This window comes from Lutra lutra, chromosome 1, assembly GCF_902655055.1.
Source record: "Lutra lutra chromosome 1, mLutLut1.2, whole genome shotgun sequence".
NCBI classification, from domain to species: domain Eukaryota; kingdom Metazoa; phylum Chordata; class Mammalia; order Carnivora; family Mustelidae; genus Lutra; species Lutra lutra.
In genome coordinates, this window is record NC_062278.1 from 140,926,327 (window position 1) to 140,945,210 (window position 18,884).

At 35.1% G+C, this 18,884-nt stretch overlaps 1 protein-coding gene and 1 non-coding gene across 2 annotated transcripts in view; both read right to left on the bottom strand.

Annotated features, from left to right (window-relative positions):
- Positions 1–18,884, bottom strand: part of ZNF385D (zinc finger protein 385D) — a 917,929-nt gene that overhangs the window by 651,680 nt on the left and 247,365 nt on the right. The gene's annotated exons all lie outside the window — the stretch shown is intronic.
- Positions 14,200–14,301, bottom strand: LOC125089823 (U6 spliceosomal RNA). Its single transcript, XR_007124073.1, has one exon. It is a non-coding gene; the product is annotated as a U6 spliceosomal RNA (small nuclear RNA).

Genomic DNA, 18,884 nt, shown 5'->3' on the forward strand with positions numbered 1-18,884 from the left:
GAATTCAAGCTTAGTTTGCATCAGAGAAAGAGCTAGTAGGCTGGTATGGCTGGCATGCAATAAGCAAAGGGAAAAGGAGCAAGAAATGAGGTAGGTAAGGTAATAGGGGGTTATATAGAACTTTGAAAGCCATTATAAGGATTCTGCTTTTATTCCAAATGCAGTGGAATGACACTGGAACATTTTAAGCAGAGGAGAAACATAATCTGACTTCTGTTTTGACAGGGACACTTTGGCTGAAGTATTGAGGATAGTTGTTTGAGTTATTAGAAAAAGATGGGATAAGATGGGATGGGATGGGGCAAAATGAGACAGGAATGGATATAGGGCAGCATATAATAGAACAGAACAGAATACTAACTTGTCAAAAAAGTGAGAAGAGAACTTAAAAGGAAGGATCAGAAGCTCAGTTTTATACTGGCCACATCTAAGAAATTTATTTATTTATTATATATTTACACAAGCCTTAAGTAGCAATTGGTTACATGGGTCTCATAAGGCTATATGAGATCAGGGAAGAGATCTAGGTCAGAAATACCAATTCCATTGGCAATTCCTATTTCCATTGGGAATCAGCAATGTTTAGACAGCACTTAAACTATGATATTGGATGAAATCACCAAGGAAATAAAATAAAATAAAGAAGACTTTCAAAGACTAAGCCCTGGGACACCTCAACATTTAGAGGTAAAGGAGGTGAGGAAGCAGCAAACAGAGAAGGTATGGTAAGGAAGCAGGAGAAAAACCAGTAGATTAGAGGCCCAGTAAAGACTGTCTTTCAATAACACAACATTGAGCTCTTTCTGCTAAGTCACTGAAGATAATGACTGAGAGTTGATGTTGGGATTCATCAGTATGAATTCATTGGTGACCTGGAATAGAACAGTTTGAGTAAACAGGTGAAGGAAGCAGGACCTGTTTGGAATAGATTCAGGAAGAAATTGGAGGCAACTATAATAAATGACTCTCTCAAGGAGTATTCTAGGAAGGGAAAGAGATAAGAGGGGTTGAGGGAAAATAAAGGAGAGTAATTTTCAGATGAAAGAATTAATAGGACGTTTGATGAGTGATGAGAAATACCCAGCAGAGAATGAAAAACTGATGTGTCAGGAGAGAATAGGGAGAGCTGCTGCAGGAGTGACTTGACTAGAAAAGAGGACAGGATCTTGGCCACTGCCAGGAGAATGGGTGATCATCCAGAGTGAGGCATGAAGGCGCACTGTACAAGAGCATAGATGGAGGGTAAGAAGATGCCCCAGGGGGGGCTCCTGGAAGCTCTTTGCGAAACACTTTTATTTCCATAGTCAAATAGGAAGCAAATTCATCAGCCAAGAATAAAGATGGAGAGAAGTCTATGAAGGTTTGAGGAGTAAGGGAAAGGATGAAATTAGTCATCTAGTGGATTAGGAGAAAATAATCGGGGAAGTAAAGTGCAATTACCCAGCAGCCTTGAGAGCCCACTGCAAGTCAGTGATCATGGAAACAAGTGAGCATGAATATGTGTGTGGGTTCCTGTGTATGTGTGTGTTCACCTGCATGGGTGCAGAACTGAAATAGAAAGAGAGTTGCATGATTTAACCAGAATTGTTATTTTTTCACCAAATAAGAAAGGAGTTAAGAAGTTTAGGGTACATGTAAGGGAGTGATTATAATGGTAAAATGTCTAACAAGCTAAGTAAGGAGAGAATTAAGAAGATAAAGATAACAGTGAATAGATGGTGAGACCAATACAATGGATTATTTAAAGCACACTTATTTCAGGGATGCCTGGGTGGCTCTGTGGGTTAAAGCTTCTGCCTCAGCTCAGGTCATGATCCCAGGGTCCTGGGATCGAGCCCTGCATTGGGCTCTCTGCTCAGCAGGGAGCCTGCTTCCCTTCCTCTCTCTCTTCCTACTTGTGATTTCTGTCTGTCAAATAAATAAGTAAGATCTTTTAAAAAAATGCAAAATAAAAAAAATAAAACATACTTATTTCAACATGTCCCTCAGTATATTGTATAACTAGTGTTCCATTAGATACATTTTGTAAAAACACTCCTGGAAAGGAACTATAATAGAAATGTTACTGTATAGTAATTATAATTAATGGTCTTTAATTTATTACTATTGCAGGAATTTATTGCCTAATGATTTGATGCTTAGGAAATATGAATACTTTAGAAACTTAATAATTTACCCATGTCTTTAACAGTAACTTATCAAAAAGTCACTGAAAGTATATTTATGATAAATTAGTAATAATTTCTTCCTATTCTGAAATTCCAGAAAATGAACCTGTGTAAAATGTTAAAGATATTTCAACATTTAAGGAAGAGATTAACTAATCCAGGTTATTCACTGAAAACTCTGTTAACTTAAGAAAATATGATACTATAGAATCAGACTATATAAATATTCTGGAGTTGTCTTATACTGTTCCTTTTTAAAATGAAAGTATTGGATTAGAAATCTCTATAGCCCTTCCAAAAACAAAAATTTTAGCTCTTTATGAAATCTCTTAAATGCTTTATTAGCTGGAAGTACAGTTAATTTATCTCTTTTAATAAAACAGCAGTTATTTTTATATTATTATCTTTAAATACCCTCAAATATTCCCTTTCTACCCTTTCCCGGCAGAGATAACAAAAGATTCGGATTCTTAAATAAAATATTTTTTGACTTTGGGAAATGCTTCATATCTTCAAGATCTTTTCTTCTTCATCCCCAAAATAAAGTTTGCTTAATAATCTACTCAATAGCATGAAGACTCTAAGGTTTAAAGAGCAATTCAGCCAGATTATGGAACAGAATACTGAACATGAATTCTTTATGTGGGGTGTGTATGAAGAAAGGGGGAGGGAGAGGGAAAGGGGAGAAGATAAAAAAAGGCTATATAGAGAAACAACAAAAAAAAATGCACTTTTATTTTATACAATATTAGAGCACAGTACAATGGCCACATTAATTAATAAAAATGACTAAGAATTTTATACAGATCACATTTCTGGTTTGAGGCAAGATAAAAAACAAAAACAAAACAGAACAAAAACCCATATTCAACATATACCTCCTGCTAAGTACAACTATAAATCCTGGACAAAATACATAAAGCAACCACCAGGTGATCAAAAGATAGAGAAAAGAAGGATGACTGGAAAGAGACTTCAGAACTCAAGAAATGATCCTTCTCTTAACCCTCCCTGCCCTACGCTAACACAGTAGAAACAGCACACTTCCCTTTTCAATGGACACCACAGTTACACAGGAAGGAAGAAGTCTGGTAGATCACCCTCAACATAAACTAAGTAAATGACAGCAAAGAGTAGCATGCCTCCCCTTCCTGTCTGTAGAGTGAAGGGATAATTGTGCAAGACAACATTGTTGATGGAAGGAATTTTTTAAGCTATGTATGAACTTCTGAGCAGATCCATAAATGGCTCACATAAGAAAATGGAAATGTTGAGTAAGCTACGGGAAGGCAGGAAGGGGAAAGACAGAAAAATCAGAAAGAACAAACAGAAAACACATAATCAAATGACAGATGTAATGATATCAATAATGTTATTAAATATAAATGGTTTAAACAAGCCAATAAAGACAGATTTATGAAAGGATTAAAAAATAATGCAACTAGGGCTGCCTGGGTGGCTCAGTGGGTTAAGCCTCTGCCTTCAGTTCAGGTCCTGATCTCAGGGTTCTGGGATTGAGTCCCACATCGGGCTCTCTGCTGGGCAGGGAGCCTGCCTCCTCCTCTCTCTCTCTCTTTCTCTACTTGTGATCTCTCTCTCTGTCAAATAAATAAAATCTTAAAAAATAATAATAATGCAACTAGATACAATCTAAAAGAAACACCCTTCAAATATAGTAAGATAGATAGGTTAAAAAGATCAATGGATAAAGAAAATGTGATATATGCTTATACACATACATATACAATGGAATATTATTCAGCCATATAAGAAGAAGGAAATCCTGTCATATATAACAACACAAATGCACCCTGAGGTCATCTTATAAATGAAATCACTTAGATGGGGAAGGACAAGTATTGTATGATCTCACTTAAATGTGAAATCTCACTACACATACAAAAGATGGGTAATTATAAGAGGTGTTTGAGGTGTTAATCAATCTTGTGGAAGTCATTTTGCAATATATACATTAAGTCATCATTTACCCCTCAAAGTTACATAATATTATATGTTAATCATATCTCAATAAAGCTGGAAAAAAAACCAAAAGCATAGGAATAGAAGTTACATGTAAGCACTGATCAAAGAAAGCTGGAGGGCTCTATTACTATTAGAAAAAGAATTCAGAACAAATAAAATCACAAAGGGTCAAATCACCAGGGAAATATAATAATGCTAAAGTATATGCATCCAACAATAGAGCTTCAAAATATATGAAGCAAAAATGACAGAAGTGTGCTATGGTGAGTGCTGTGAAGTGTATAAGCCTGATGATTCACAGACCCATACCCCTGGGGCTAATAATACATTATATGTTAATAAAAAAAATGACAGAAGTGAAAGGATAAATGTTGTTAGGGCTCCAAAACCTTTCTTTTGGTAATCATTAAAACTATGAGACAGAAAATGAGCAAGTATGGAAAAGATGTCCATACCACCATTAACCCACAAAATCTAACTGATAACTAAAGAACATTCCACTGAACAACAGCAGAATACACATTCTCTTCAAGTGCACATGTAACATTCATCAAGAAACCACACATATTAGTTCATGAAACCAACCTCAACAAAGTAAGAATAATGAAAAATCATATAAACTATATTCCCTGCTCATAAGGGAATTGTATTAAAAATCTTAAACAGAATGAAAACAAGAAAATCTCCAAACATTTGGGTAGTCACTCTTCTAACTCCCAACAACCAACATCATAGTGCAAATCTTAGCCAGTACAATAAAGCAAAAAAAAACAAACAAAAGGGATATAGATTCAAAAAGTAGAAATAAAACTTGCTTATTTGCAGATGACCTAATTAGCTATATAGAAATTTTTAAGTTATATGCAACAAAACTGCTATAACTAATAAGATACTTCGGCAAATTCACCACACACATGCACCCATCAATTTTATTTCTATATGCAAATAATGAACACTTGAAAACAGAAATTTTACATGCAATTTACAACTCTAAAAATTATCAGACTTAAGTATAAATCTAATAAAACATATCCAGAGTTTGTGTGCTAAAACTACAAATACCTAAATAAATGAAGAAATGCACCATGTTCATACAATGGAAGACACAACATAGTAAAGGTATCAAATCTCTACAAATTTATCTATAGGTTTAATATGTTCCTATTAAAATCCCAGCAAGATTTTTGCAGATACAGATTAGCTGAGTCTACCACTTAAAAGAACAAGAGCCAAGAAGTTTATTCACTAAAATAATTTTGAAAAAAAAAATTTCAGGCACCACATTACACAATACTAAGTCTTACTATAGAGCTACAGTAATCTGGACACTGGAATTGACAAGAATATACACATAGATCAATAGAACAAAACAGAGAGTCCAGAAGTAGACCCATACAAGCACATCAATGGATATTTGATAAAGGTGCAAAAACAATTAAGTAAGAATGGTTAGCTTCTCAACATATAGTTTTGGGATAGTTGGACATCCATGGGCAAAAGAATAATAACAATAACAATAACCTCAACTTAACCCCAATACTTTATACAAAAATGAACCGAAAATGGATCAAAACTATTAATATAAAATATAGCATGACAAAACTAATAGAAGAAAAAATAGGAGAAATTCCTTGTGACCTAAGGTAGTGAGGAGTTCTTAGACATGGCACCAAAAGCACAATTCATAAAAAAAGAAATAAACAATAACCTGCACATCATCAGAATTAAAAACTTTTCCTCAGTGAAACACATTGTTAAGATAGTGTAAAGGTAAATCACAGATTGTGAGAAAGTATTTCCAAATCTTATCCAACAAAGAATCTGTTTTCAGACACTGCCTAAAGAACTCTCTAAAATCAATAATAAAGGAAATTAGCTAATTAATAAATGAGTAAACAGACATTTGATCAATGAGAATATATGGAGACTGAGCAGACAAAAAGATGCTGAATATCATTTGTTATTTGGGAAATGCAAATGAAAGCACAATGAAATACTATTAGAATGGACAAAATAAAAAATAAAAATAAAAAAAGTACTAACAGCTTAAATCCAGTGTTGATGAGGAGGTGAAGACACCATATTTCTCATGTGTTGCTAGCTAGAATGTATAATGGTAAAGCCACTCTGGAAATCTATGTGGCAGTTAAAAATACTCAGCAACTGCACTTCTGGTTTATTTATCCTACAGAAACAAAAACTATGTCCACACAACAACTTGTATATAGATTTTCACAGCAACTTTATTTGTAATAGCTGAATATCTTTTAACTGCTAAATGAATAAACGGCTGTACAGCCATACAATGGAAATCTACTCAACAATAAAAAGAAATGAGTTACTGAAACACACAACTTGCATGGATTTCACTCTCATGTTGTATGGAAAAAAAGACATTTGAAAATGTTATATATACACTATTATGACATTTATAGAACATTCTCAAAATGACAAAATTATAGTAATGGAGAACAGATCAATGGTTAGAGAAAGAGAATTAGGGATTAGTGTTACAGGTAGGTTGGGAACTTCTTTGTAGTGATAAAATAATTCTCTATCCTGCTCGTAGTGGTGGTTATACGACTCTATCCATGCAATAAATTTTCACAGAACCATACAAAGCAAAATGAAAAAAAAAAAAAAGGAATGCATATAAAAATGGATTCAATCCAAATAAATCTAATTTAACCATATTATAGCAATGCCAATTTCCTGGTTTAATAAAGTACTCTGTAGATGTTATCACTGGGGAAAGTTGGGTAAAATGTGCACAAAAATTGTATTATTTTTGCAAGATATTATAAGTCTTAAATTACTTAAAAACAAAGGAAACTAAAATGCATAGGAAAATAAAATCAGTTTGATAGATTTGTAGAAACTCTTAGCTAATATGCAACCTTAGGATGTTGCTCTTTCTAAAATTACTTTCTTGAAGGCCAAGAGAAGGAGAGGGGTGTGCTATGTTTTGTTAGCTACATTTTTGTCAGAGGACAAATGGGACAATGTCCCGTTTCCTTAACCATTTATATTTTGAGGTTTACAGTAAATAAGGTACACTAGTTTGGTTTATATAAATAAGGTATACCAAATCTTACATAACTGATGAATGTAAACACAAATTGTACAACAAGGCCACTAGGATTCAAGTCCTGAGGAATTTACAATATAATAAATACTCAGCGATTAAAAGACATGCTCTAATGCACTTGCAAGCCAAATATTTAAAGAGCAACATAATTTATTATTTAAAAATATAAGTGAGGTTTATTGGACTCCTAAAGAAATTTAAAAATACTTCAGAAGAAAATTTAAAACTTCTTTGCATGCTTTATATAGAAATATAAAGAGTCACCTTTTCTTTGTGAGGAGGTATAATTAACGAACCCGAGGCAGTATTCCATTATTTTAAAAACCCACTGGCAAGACTAGTTTTCAAAGAATATCTTTTCTTTCTTTTGAAATCACCTAATAGAACAAAAGACCGCCCCCCAAAAGAATAACTTAATACTTAAAAAAATACATTTTTAAAGGATATGAATTAGTTCCTCATCTACTTTTTTCTAATCTTGATTTTTTACATCTTGGGTAGAAACAAAGCAGGAATCCTAGGTACTTTTTTCAATTTGCTAAACTTTCTGAGATTAAGACCAATTCCCAATCATTTGTACCAATGGAGGAAAGCACTGTCATGTAAAGCACAAAATATTTGTAACTCAGCCTGATAAATCTGAGAATTCCAGAGCCTCTCTGATAAGAGTAGCAATAGTTTACTGGTGGGCTATTCACTTTCTGGAGACAAGAATCAGATTAAGAACTAAAAGCACACACACACACACACACACACACACACAGGAACTAAAAGCACTCCCCCAGGGGAACAGGAGGAGGGCAGCATATCAAGGGAAGAAAAGCTACCTGTGTTGAACATGCATTTTGCCCCAACAATTGCTATGTGCTATCTCAGTGAAATACAGGGTCTCAAGTTGTTATTTACTTCCCAATTTTTACAGTTGAAACTAAGGCATAGAAATAGTAAATGCCTTAGGATGCCTGGGTGGCACAGGCAGTTAAACCCCCAACTCTTGGTTTCGGCCCAGGTTGTAATCTCAGGGTGGTGAAATTGAGCCCTATGACCAGCCCTACACTCAGCACAATCTGTTTAGGATTCTCTCTCCCTCTCCACCAACTCTCTCTCCCTATCAAATAAATAAATAAATAAATCTTTAAAAAAAAATAGCAAATACCTTGACAAAGAACATACAATTAGCCAACCCAATTTCAGATCTCTTTATCCCCAGAGCTGGTCCTCCCTGCCTTGTGGTATATTATTGCCTCTTAAACATGTATAGATCAAAAGACACTGAGTGCCTGCATTTCAACATTTATCCACAAACTCATGGTTAAATGACAGTCAATTTTACAGATAGCTAAAAAGCATCATCAGGTTGACAGCTTTTTTAGAGTAACTGAAACATGAGAATACTATAATTCCCAGACAAAAAAAGACTTAGGTCGTGAAGGAAACTTGGAAAACACCAAGCCTACCCTAGGAGATGGCTCTATTTTTGGTAATATGTTTAGCCCACAGTAATATGGGGGTTTTCTGTTGTTGTTTTTTTTCGGGGGGTCATTTGTATGTTCGGTTTTCATACTATGTTTTTTCAACATGGTTTTTACTAGTTTTTTAAGTAATTTTTTTTAACTAAACAAAATTATGTTTTGTTTTTTTAATTCATTTTGTTGTGTTTCTACTAGTTTTTTTATTATGAGTTTATATGTTTTGTGAATTTTATTCTTTGGGTTTCATTTTCAATTTAACTGTTTTTTTCCTTTGTTTGTTTTTCTCTCCATAGCCATTTTTCTTAGAGTCTAAAAATGACCAAATTTAAATTGGTGTTGGAAAACCAAATGAAACCAAAAAATTCAGTAGTTATGATGAAATTGTGAACAAATGCATCTATAAATTAATTTAGTTGTATGTCCACTGATATGCAGATTTTTTATAAATACAGTATAGTACTGTAAATGTATTTTCCCTATGATTTTCTTCAATTCTCTTTTTTCTACCTTACTTTATTATAATACAGTATATAATACATATACCATACAAAATATATGTTAACTATGTTATTACTAAGGCTTCATGTCAACAGTAGGCTATTAGTAGTTAAGTTTTGGGAGTATCAAAATTTATATGGGATTTTTAACTGTGTAGGGGGTCCATGTTCCTGACCCACATGTTGTTCAGGAGTCAGCTGGACATATAAACACTTACTTGTTTAAATTCTCATTTAGGACATCTGTTTGATTCTGTAGCTATTCTTTCGATCCTTCTCTACTCTGTTCTCCAACCTGAGAAACTTATCTAGCAGGCCATCTCAGTGGGTGTCCTTACTTCCTGGCAGCCTTCAGCCAAAAGAGAGCCCCAGCAGGAGATGGGAGCAGTAAAGATGATGAATGAGGTCAGTGGGCTCAAGAACATTTAGTGTTTTATTTCCCAGTTCTCTCCCTGGGGATCACCTGGGTCTAACTGTGCCAAAAGGCACAAGTCTCAGAACAGCCTTCTGCACAGGATTTTCCCTGCCCTGGGTTCCTAAAAGCTCTACAAAGTAGAGTGAAACACATTTTCATACACCAAATCTCTAGGATTCCCAGAAAGAGCAACTATACCTATTCCCTACGTACGGACCAGATCTATTTCTATCCCTTTACATACTCATACTGGCAGAGAATTTGTTCTTTTTGCTGTGTTTAGATCATATGATGCATATTCTTCTGTGACTTATCTTTAAATATTTCCCTAATGATAGATATTAGATTTATTAAACTTTTATATTGTTACCCACAATGATACGATGGACATCCATATATATGATTAATAAGTTACTTTCTTAAAAAATTCTTATTCAGCATCATGCTTTTCTTCATTAAACAATTTCACTTAAAGTCATGATTATACACATGTGTATATATATGAAATATGAACTATTAGAGAATTTTCTTTGAATATTAGCAACTAGGACATACCTTCTTTAAAAGAGTAATATTACATTTTATTCTTTATGTATATATTTTCCCTATTCCTCACAACCACCATGGAATACAGCTATCATTTGTGATCTAACGTTGAAACTACAGAGGCTAAGAAATTAAAAAGCCCTAACCTTCAGAGCTTGCAAACAGAACTTTATTTGAATGCAAGGCCCCCTGTTTTTAAACCCCTGCTCTTTGAAACACACCATGCTCCCTCTCCTTAGTAGACAAGATTCTTTATTTATGAAGGAAACTCAGTGTCTAGTAGGGAAGTTGCTCAGGCAGAATACTTTTTCTGAAATGCAATTTTAGGCTTCTTTTCTGGATATGTCCTCTTACTCCATGTAGAATCCCCAGATTTATGTCTAAAGCAAGGGATTTATTTCTAAAGAACAAATAAATGCAATTTATAGGTTTTGAGTTTCAAAAACTAGCCTTGATCAGGTGAGGATAAGGCATCAGGAGAGAAAAATCCAGACATAAAGAGCACATTTATAAGAATAAAGATTCAGTCACTCTGCATTTAGACCAGGTACTTATAATGATCTAGAGTGTTAGCCTAAAGGTGGGGTTTAGAGGCTATTGTTTCCCCAGTAAGGAGTATTGTGTGTTTGTCACTGACCATACTGGCCACTAGGTCCAAGTCAATAGGAAAGCTGGAGGGAGATAAACCTCCAGATAGCTGGAGATCAAAGAGAAGAGCACATTTTTCTCCAATAAATCAATAAAATCATCCTAGCTGGGGTAAACACTAGAGAGATTTGCTATGAATGTTAGAGCCAAAGAAATCCAGTGCTAGAAACATGTTCCTGAAGAGTTCAGCTATTCAGCAAAGGGAGAATGGAACAGTGACCTGCAAGACAGATGACCATGACATGCACCCATGACTGAAACAAACCCAACTGTGGACTGAAATGAGCATGGTGAAAAAGGGTGCTTATGGAGCCCTGTGAGCATTCAAGGAAAGCACTAATTAGCCTGAGGAAGAATCATCTGGTTTACTAAAAAAAGGAGGAAAGACTCAATTTTATTTATAGGATTTGACCTAGCCTTTCTAAAATGTTTCATTTAAATAGAACAAACAGTAATATTTGAGAAATAACTCCAGTTAGAGTTATTTTATTTACTATTACTTAAGAAGGCTGAAAGTAATAAGCAGTCCACAGGAGTTCTCTATTAATATGATGAAGTGTTATAAACCAAAAGGCTATAGCAATAGGTTAGACAAAATAAATTTTTTGTATGTCTTTCCCCGCTGTCTTAAAGCTTGAAATTGAAATAAATCACACTGAGTACCTAAAATAAAATCTACATTGTCCCCATACTACATTATACTTTACTGACACTGTGTTATAACATAATTTGCTTTTTTATGATGTAGATTTTATTGTCTCTCTCTAGTTGTCAAATTATAAACTCTATAAAGGCAAAGATCTTTACCTGGCAAATAAAAGTTTCTCTATAATTTGTTGAATGAATGAATAACCAGATGACATAAAATATTTTATGACTACATTTAGATCATGTTGATTCTGACATTCTGGTTTTCCTGACACTTTAAGCCTAAAAATTTGCACAACATTGAAAAAAACTTCATAAAATAATTTAGATGAATAAAACACAAGACTACAAAACAGTCCAAAATAATACATCTCAATGATAATATCATAAAATAAAATAAGAGGATCTGTAAGCCAGTTTATCTAGAATTTCTTAAACATTGTGAAGTAATCATATTATGTGAAGATTTACTTCTCTGGAGCTTTTTGTTTATTTCCAGGAGACTACTTCGTTTTTCACTATTAAAAGGGGATAAAACAGGAAAACAATAGAGAGAGCTTTTTGAAGAAGACATTTTGGGTAACCAAAAGACTCATCCTAACTATTAGTGATTCTGTGTTTCAATTACAGTTAGTGAATTAAAATTATGTAGTAAATATTCTTACTGGTATTTTGTAAATGCTTGTAATTAGAAAGGGACCAAACAACTTAGAACAAATATAACAATGTAGTTTAAGTGTTAGAATCAAAGTTCAAAGAACTTTAAAAATAAATAGTTATTATTATTGCCCACCCAAATCTACTTCCTTCCCTCTGGTAAGAGAACCTCAGTTTTCCTTGCAAAACCACCAGCCCCTACTCCATCACCATGCTAGACTGATTTCACTTCCAAGAGTGGGCATGTGACCCAAAACTGGCTTATCAGAGCAGGACATATACTTTGTGGCCAAGGGGACTGATCATAACCCAATCAGTTTAGTGAAAGTTATCCTGAAGCTTTTAATATAATAACTAGGAAAGGGACATGTTCACTGAACTTAGTGTTGGGAAAATGGAAACCTTGAGTTGCTGGTAAGGATGGTGTTATCAACACAGAGGAAAATGCACCTGAGAAATGGAGATTGGTAAAGGGACTGCTTATGGTAATACTGCATGCTTTCTATCTGTCAGATCTCATTCTAAAAGCATCATGTCTATTAATACAATACTCAAAAAAAAAAAAAAAAAATGCCGGGGCGCCTGGGTGGCTCAGTGGGTTAAAGCCTCTGCCTTCGGCTCAGGTCATGATCTCAGGGTCCTGGGATAGAGCCCCGCATCAGGCTCTCTGCTCAGCAGGGAGCCTGCTTTCTCCTCTCTCTCTGCCTGCCTCTCTGCCTACTTGTGATCTCTGTCTGTCAAATAAATAAATAAAATCTTTAAAAAAAATGCCATTATTATACATGTTACAGAGCCAAGAAGATTGGAGTTGAAAGACCTTAGGTAATGTGTGCAGAATCATAGCTAGTAAATAGTGGAACCTGGACATGAGGACAACAGAGACTGTGCTCTTGAAACCACACACACCTTGTTCTTTCCACCTTCTAATTCTCATTAAATGAGTTAATATACTCATAGAGTATGTTGGAGTATATTGGAGTTAATATACTCCCCCTTTAAGTCAGGTTTTTTCTGACATTGGCAATAAAAAGTTCTGAATAATAACAGCACTGTAATTAATGAAAACAGTAACAAGTATGCTGAGCTAACATAAAAGTCAACTATATAATTTGGCCCACCAAACAAAAAATTAACATAAGATAGGCTAAATATATATAGAACAAACTAGTTAGTCAAGTACTATTTTAAAGATTTTATTTATTTATTTAGAGAGTGTATGAGCAGGGGGGGGCAGTGAGAAGGGAGAGAAAGAATCTCAAGCAGAATCTATACCAAGCATGAAGCCCAACGCCGGGCTCGATCTCACGACCCTGAAATAATAACCAGAGCCAAAATCAAGAGTCAGTCACTTAAACTGACTGAGTCACCCAGGCATCCCTAATAGTCAAGTACTATTAATAAGACTCTTGGATGGAATTTTTGAAGAGGTCAGAATGTGGCAGTTCCTGATATTTGGGGAGAGTAATGTGAAATTAAAACTAAGGTTACCTACTAATAGGGTTCTCCTTTATGGCCAAAAAAAGAGAAGTATCCTCCTAAGTGCTAAATATTAAAATCTACACTTATAAAAGGACAACATGCAATATGTTTCCATGTTCAAAAAATTAAATTTCTTAGCAAAAGTTCAAATTATTTTAGAATCCAAACAATCAGCCAAATCCTACCTACAAGGTATATAAAACTAAGGCTACAACCTGATGGGGTTTGTTGTGGTGGTTGTTTTTTGTTTTTTGGTTTTAAGATTTTATTTATTTATTTGCCAAACAGAGATCACAAGTAGGCAGAGAGGCAGGCAGACAGGGGGGTGGGGAAGCAGGCTCCCCGCCAAGCAAAGAGCCCGATGCGGGGCTCAATCCCAGGATCCTGGGATCATGACTTGAGCTGAAGGCAGAGGCTTTAACCCACTGAGCCACCCAGGCACCCCATTATTGTTGTTTTTAAAATACAGAACACTCGGGGTGCATCGGGCTCTCTGCTCGGCGGGAAGCCTGCTCCTCCTCCGCCGCCTGCCTCTCTGCCTACTTGTGATCTCTCTCTCTGTCTCAAATAAATTTAAATAAATAAATAAATAAATAAATAAAATACAGAACACTTCATGAATTTGGGAGTCATCCTTGTGCAGGATCCATGCTAATCTTCTCCGTGTGGTTCCTTCTGCCAAAGCAAGTGCTATTATCTGATGTTTAAAGAGGTGCATTTAAAATCCATTACAGGCCAAGAATGAAGTCTTGCCATTGGCAACAACATGGATAGAGCTAGAAGGTATAACACTAAATCAGTTAAGTCAGTTAGAGAAAGACATACCATAAGATTTCACTCACATGTGAGATATAAGAAACAAAACAAGGGGAAAAAAGAGAAATCAAAGAATAGACCTTAACTGCAGAGAACAACGTGATGGTTACCAAAAAGGAACTGTGTGGGAGATGGGTGAAAGAGGTGAAACGGATGAAGAGGCATTTATATTGATGAGCAGTGAGTAATGTATAGACTCTTTGAATAATTATATTTTACACCTGAAACTAATTATAACACTCTATGTTAACTATATTGCAATTAAAATTTTTAAAAATTCTATTATAGGCCAAAGTACCTTTTTTGAGTTTGTAGAAATTATATGTGATTTTCCCCACAAAAGTTCTGGAAAAGAAGATTTTATTCTCAGTCCATGCAAGAGATTAACTAGTGTTTATTATCCTTTAAATTTCTATAATTCCTCATAAGGGCTTTAAACCTGTAATTTTTCAGGTACCTCCTTTCAGGAAATATTTCCTCCACAGTGAGAGAGTCGGGGTAGACTCTTGAGATCCTACTCACCAAATCCCTAGCCCTCTATCTGCCATAGAATTCAGTGATAAAGGAGGCTTTTTCCTGGAGGAAAAAGGAACTAGGAAAAAGGAACTGTCTATCACTGGGCTCAGAGTTGAGAAAATGGAAGCCTGGAGCTGCTGGCAATGGGGGCTTCAACAAAGGGGAAGGGTGACTGGACAGATGGGGATTAAAAAACAGTGTTCTGAAGCTGACACTGAGTAAATATTGCATTTCTGTGATACTTGTTTTATGACTGTTTAATATAAAAATGTAGTTTGAATATACCTTATTCTTATTATTCAATTCCACTTTAGACTAAAGCTTCATGTATAGAATTCCAATTGTATAAAATTTAGGTAACAATCTTAATATAAAGCCATATAATTTAAGGAAACTCAACTGAATTAGAATTTGTGCTTTATAAATTTGTCTTCAGTCATGCATGATGGAGCTATCAAATCCAATTAGTACAAATTTACCAGACCTAAAAGAGCAGAGTCCAGAAACAGTGAAAATCTTTCATTTAAATGGATTCTATGGGGGCGCCTGAGTGGCTCAGTGGGTTAAAGCCTCTGCCTTCGGCTCGGGTCATTATCCCAAGGACCTGGGATCGAGCCCCACGTCGGGCTCTCTGCTCAGCAGGGAGCCTGCTTCCTCCTCTCTTTCTCTGCCTGCCTCTCTGCCTACTTGTGATCTCTCTCTCTCTGTGTCAAATAAATAAATAAAATCTTTAAAAAAAATAAAATAAATGGATTCTACTTAAATAAAAGGTATTATTTCTGGTCTGTCATACCATGCTTTTAAACAGTTAACTGGTTTGGTTAAACAGAACCATATACTCAACCCCCACCCCCCAGCTCCCTCTATTAAAGTGTAGACCATGTCTTCTATTATTTCTTGGAAAACCCTCAAAACTGCAGAAGAAGGGGATGACCATAATTAACCATATTTTTTTAATTTAAGATTTTATTTATTTATTTATTTGTCAGAAAGAGAGAGAGAGAGAGAGAGAGAACAAGCATGGAGAGAAGCAGAAAGAGAAGCCGGCTTCCCACTGAGCCAGAAGTCCCATGTGGGATTTGATCCCAGGACCCTAGGTTCATGAGCTGAAGATAGATGCTTAACTCACTAAGGTACCCAGGCATCCCTAAACATAACTTTAAAAAAAATTCCCTTTGGTAAAATCTATGTGGCTACATACCAAGAATTTATATATATGGGTCAACAATTAAAACGAAGTTTAGCTTCAGAAACAAACAGGCAAAAAAAGGAGCTGCTTTTGAAAATTAAGTGCATAAGGTTTACTAAGCTAAGCTGAAGCATGGACTCTTCCAGATGGTTTTGCAAAGTAATATCTACATGGTGGTAGTTATACATAGTTTATCTAATGCATCTGTCTGAACTTTCTTTGGTCCAGCAATACGATTTTTCTCTCTTTGAAATTATGAAATCAATGGGAAGTTATCATAAAACTTTACGAATTTATGGCTACTTTCCAAACTCTCTTTTCTAAGAACCATTAAATTGCTTCCTAAGGAAAAAGAAACAAAAGTTACAATTCAAGAGAGTAGATCTCATGAACTCCAGGGAATCCCAACTTGGTACTAGCCTTCTATTCTTTGGCTCTCTTATGAATACACAAACTTCTGCTTCATATTGCTTTGGAGGCTGCAAAGAATTGTGAATTAGAAGTAAAAGGAGTCACACACCAGATTCTTTTACTCAAATGTGGCCCCAGGACTAGCAGCAACAGCATTACCTGGGAGCTGGTTAGAAATGTTGAATCTCAGACCCTGGCCCCGACTGTCTGAATACGAATCTGCATTTGCAATCCCCAGTAGATTTGTTTGCAGGTCACAATATGAGGGGGTCTCTGAAGTATTTTTATAAGGACACTGTAAGTCCTAAAAGTTTTTGCCTATATACTTTCCAATCTTGACTCTTCTGCCAACTGCTTATAGGTTTCATAAGGACTAACCATAATTATATCTAACACTTATTTTATTTCATGCTTGCACTAAATACATTACATAAATTACTTTATTTCATCCTAAAATTATTCCTTCTGAGATTATTTATGAGATAAGGCAGTGATTCTCATACTTGAGCCTCCATCGAGAAGCATGTGAAGGGCTTTTTAAGAAACAGATTGCTCAGCCGGCCACCAGAGTTTTTGAACCAATAAATTTGGGGTAGGCCTCCAAGAACTAACTGGAAAGTAGTCAGGTAATGCTAATTGGGACCACTAATACAAAACCCCTAAATATAAGTCTCTCTCAATTCGACTACCTGGGTCCACATCTCAGATGCAGACTCATTGTCAAAAAAAAAAAAAAAAAATTGTGTAGTCCTAGAGATTCTCTCTGGGCCCCTCCTTCTCACAGTTGCCACAGCTCATTTTGCCTCTTTTCTCAAGCCACCTGCAAAAGACAATGCACTTTGCCCATCTCTTCTCCTCCTGACTGACCCCAAGTCTGAAATGTTCTTGGCTTTGATGTTATCAGTGCTAATTACTACAGAGTAATGGATAATTTTTCTGTGTAAAAAGCATTCCAGAAATCTCACAAACCCTCAGAGTTTATTCCCTTGACTTTTACTTCAGGTGTTAATGTGGAATTAAGTTCCCATTAAATTCTTGGGGCCTTTATGTTCAAATAACTCAGATGTACTTCAAAGAAATGACTAATTAAAATTTGCATCTTTGTAAGAAAAAGAGATTGTTGAAATACTTCCACCTACATTACTTCATTTGCTTCTGTCAAGAATCTCATTAAATAGATAAGGTAAATAAAATAATGCTACAAAAAATTAGGAGGAACTGAAAACAAATTAGCAACTGAATAATAAGCCTCAGTTTAGGGAGATCCTCCTTTCAGAATAACCATACTTCCATCTTTTTCTACATGTTCAAACAGGGCCATAGTTTCAAAATTATGCAGTAATTGTTATATGTGTGTATATTACATACACCTTAGTTTTATTGTTTTATTCACATAAACATTTCTCAGTTGGAAAGAGTTGTGTTCACATTAGATTTTACCTAAAAGAATCAAGTGTTAGATACTTGGAATAACATCTCCAGAAACATAAAAGTAGGCAAAAAGTGTTTGGGGGGGGGGGGGTTTAGATCAATAATTAGTAATGAAATTCATGCTTATGTTTCTTCTCCCCTAGGTTCTGAAAGGGATTCTTTACATAGAAGTCATACCCATTGCTTTGAGTATTAAGTGGGAGATAAATATTTTTAATTTCTACCTTCAGGCAACTAACCCAATAGTCTGTTAACACATTAAACTAAAGAAGAATAAAGACAATGGTTAAAACATGACCTAACAAGCCTGCTGTGAACCCATATATTAGTTTTTAAAATATATTTACATTAAGAAAGGAGAACTTAGAACAAAATTTAAATATAGCTACTGGAGGTTTTAACTAAATCTGAGCTATACTCATGTAAAAATATAGACCTATCCAATCATGTATAAAGCATGTGTGGGGTGGGTCCCTCGGGAGATGATGTGTATGAACATTGAGCTTCCTGGGAAGGCTTATCTCACAGGGGACTAAAAATCAACCATCTGGGGAGCATTGAAGACAAAGAGTGATTCCCAATTTATGTCTATTTAGATATTACTAAATAATTCAGTTATAGTTATTTTTAGCACTTTTATCTTTTAACTTTTACTAAATTTAAAAATGATGACCCACCACTATCATGGTAAGCTATGAAGAATTCTCTTTAGCATTTCTTATAAGGCAGTTCTAGTGGTGATGAACTCCCCCAGCTTTTATTTGTCTTTATCTTTCCTTCACTTTTGAAGGACAGGCTTGCCTGGTATAGCAGCTTGGTTGGCAGGTTTTTTTCCTCTCAGTACTTGGACTATACATCTCATTCTCTGGACTTTAAGGATTCTGCTGAAATATCCACTAATGATCATATGGAAGCTTCCT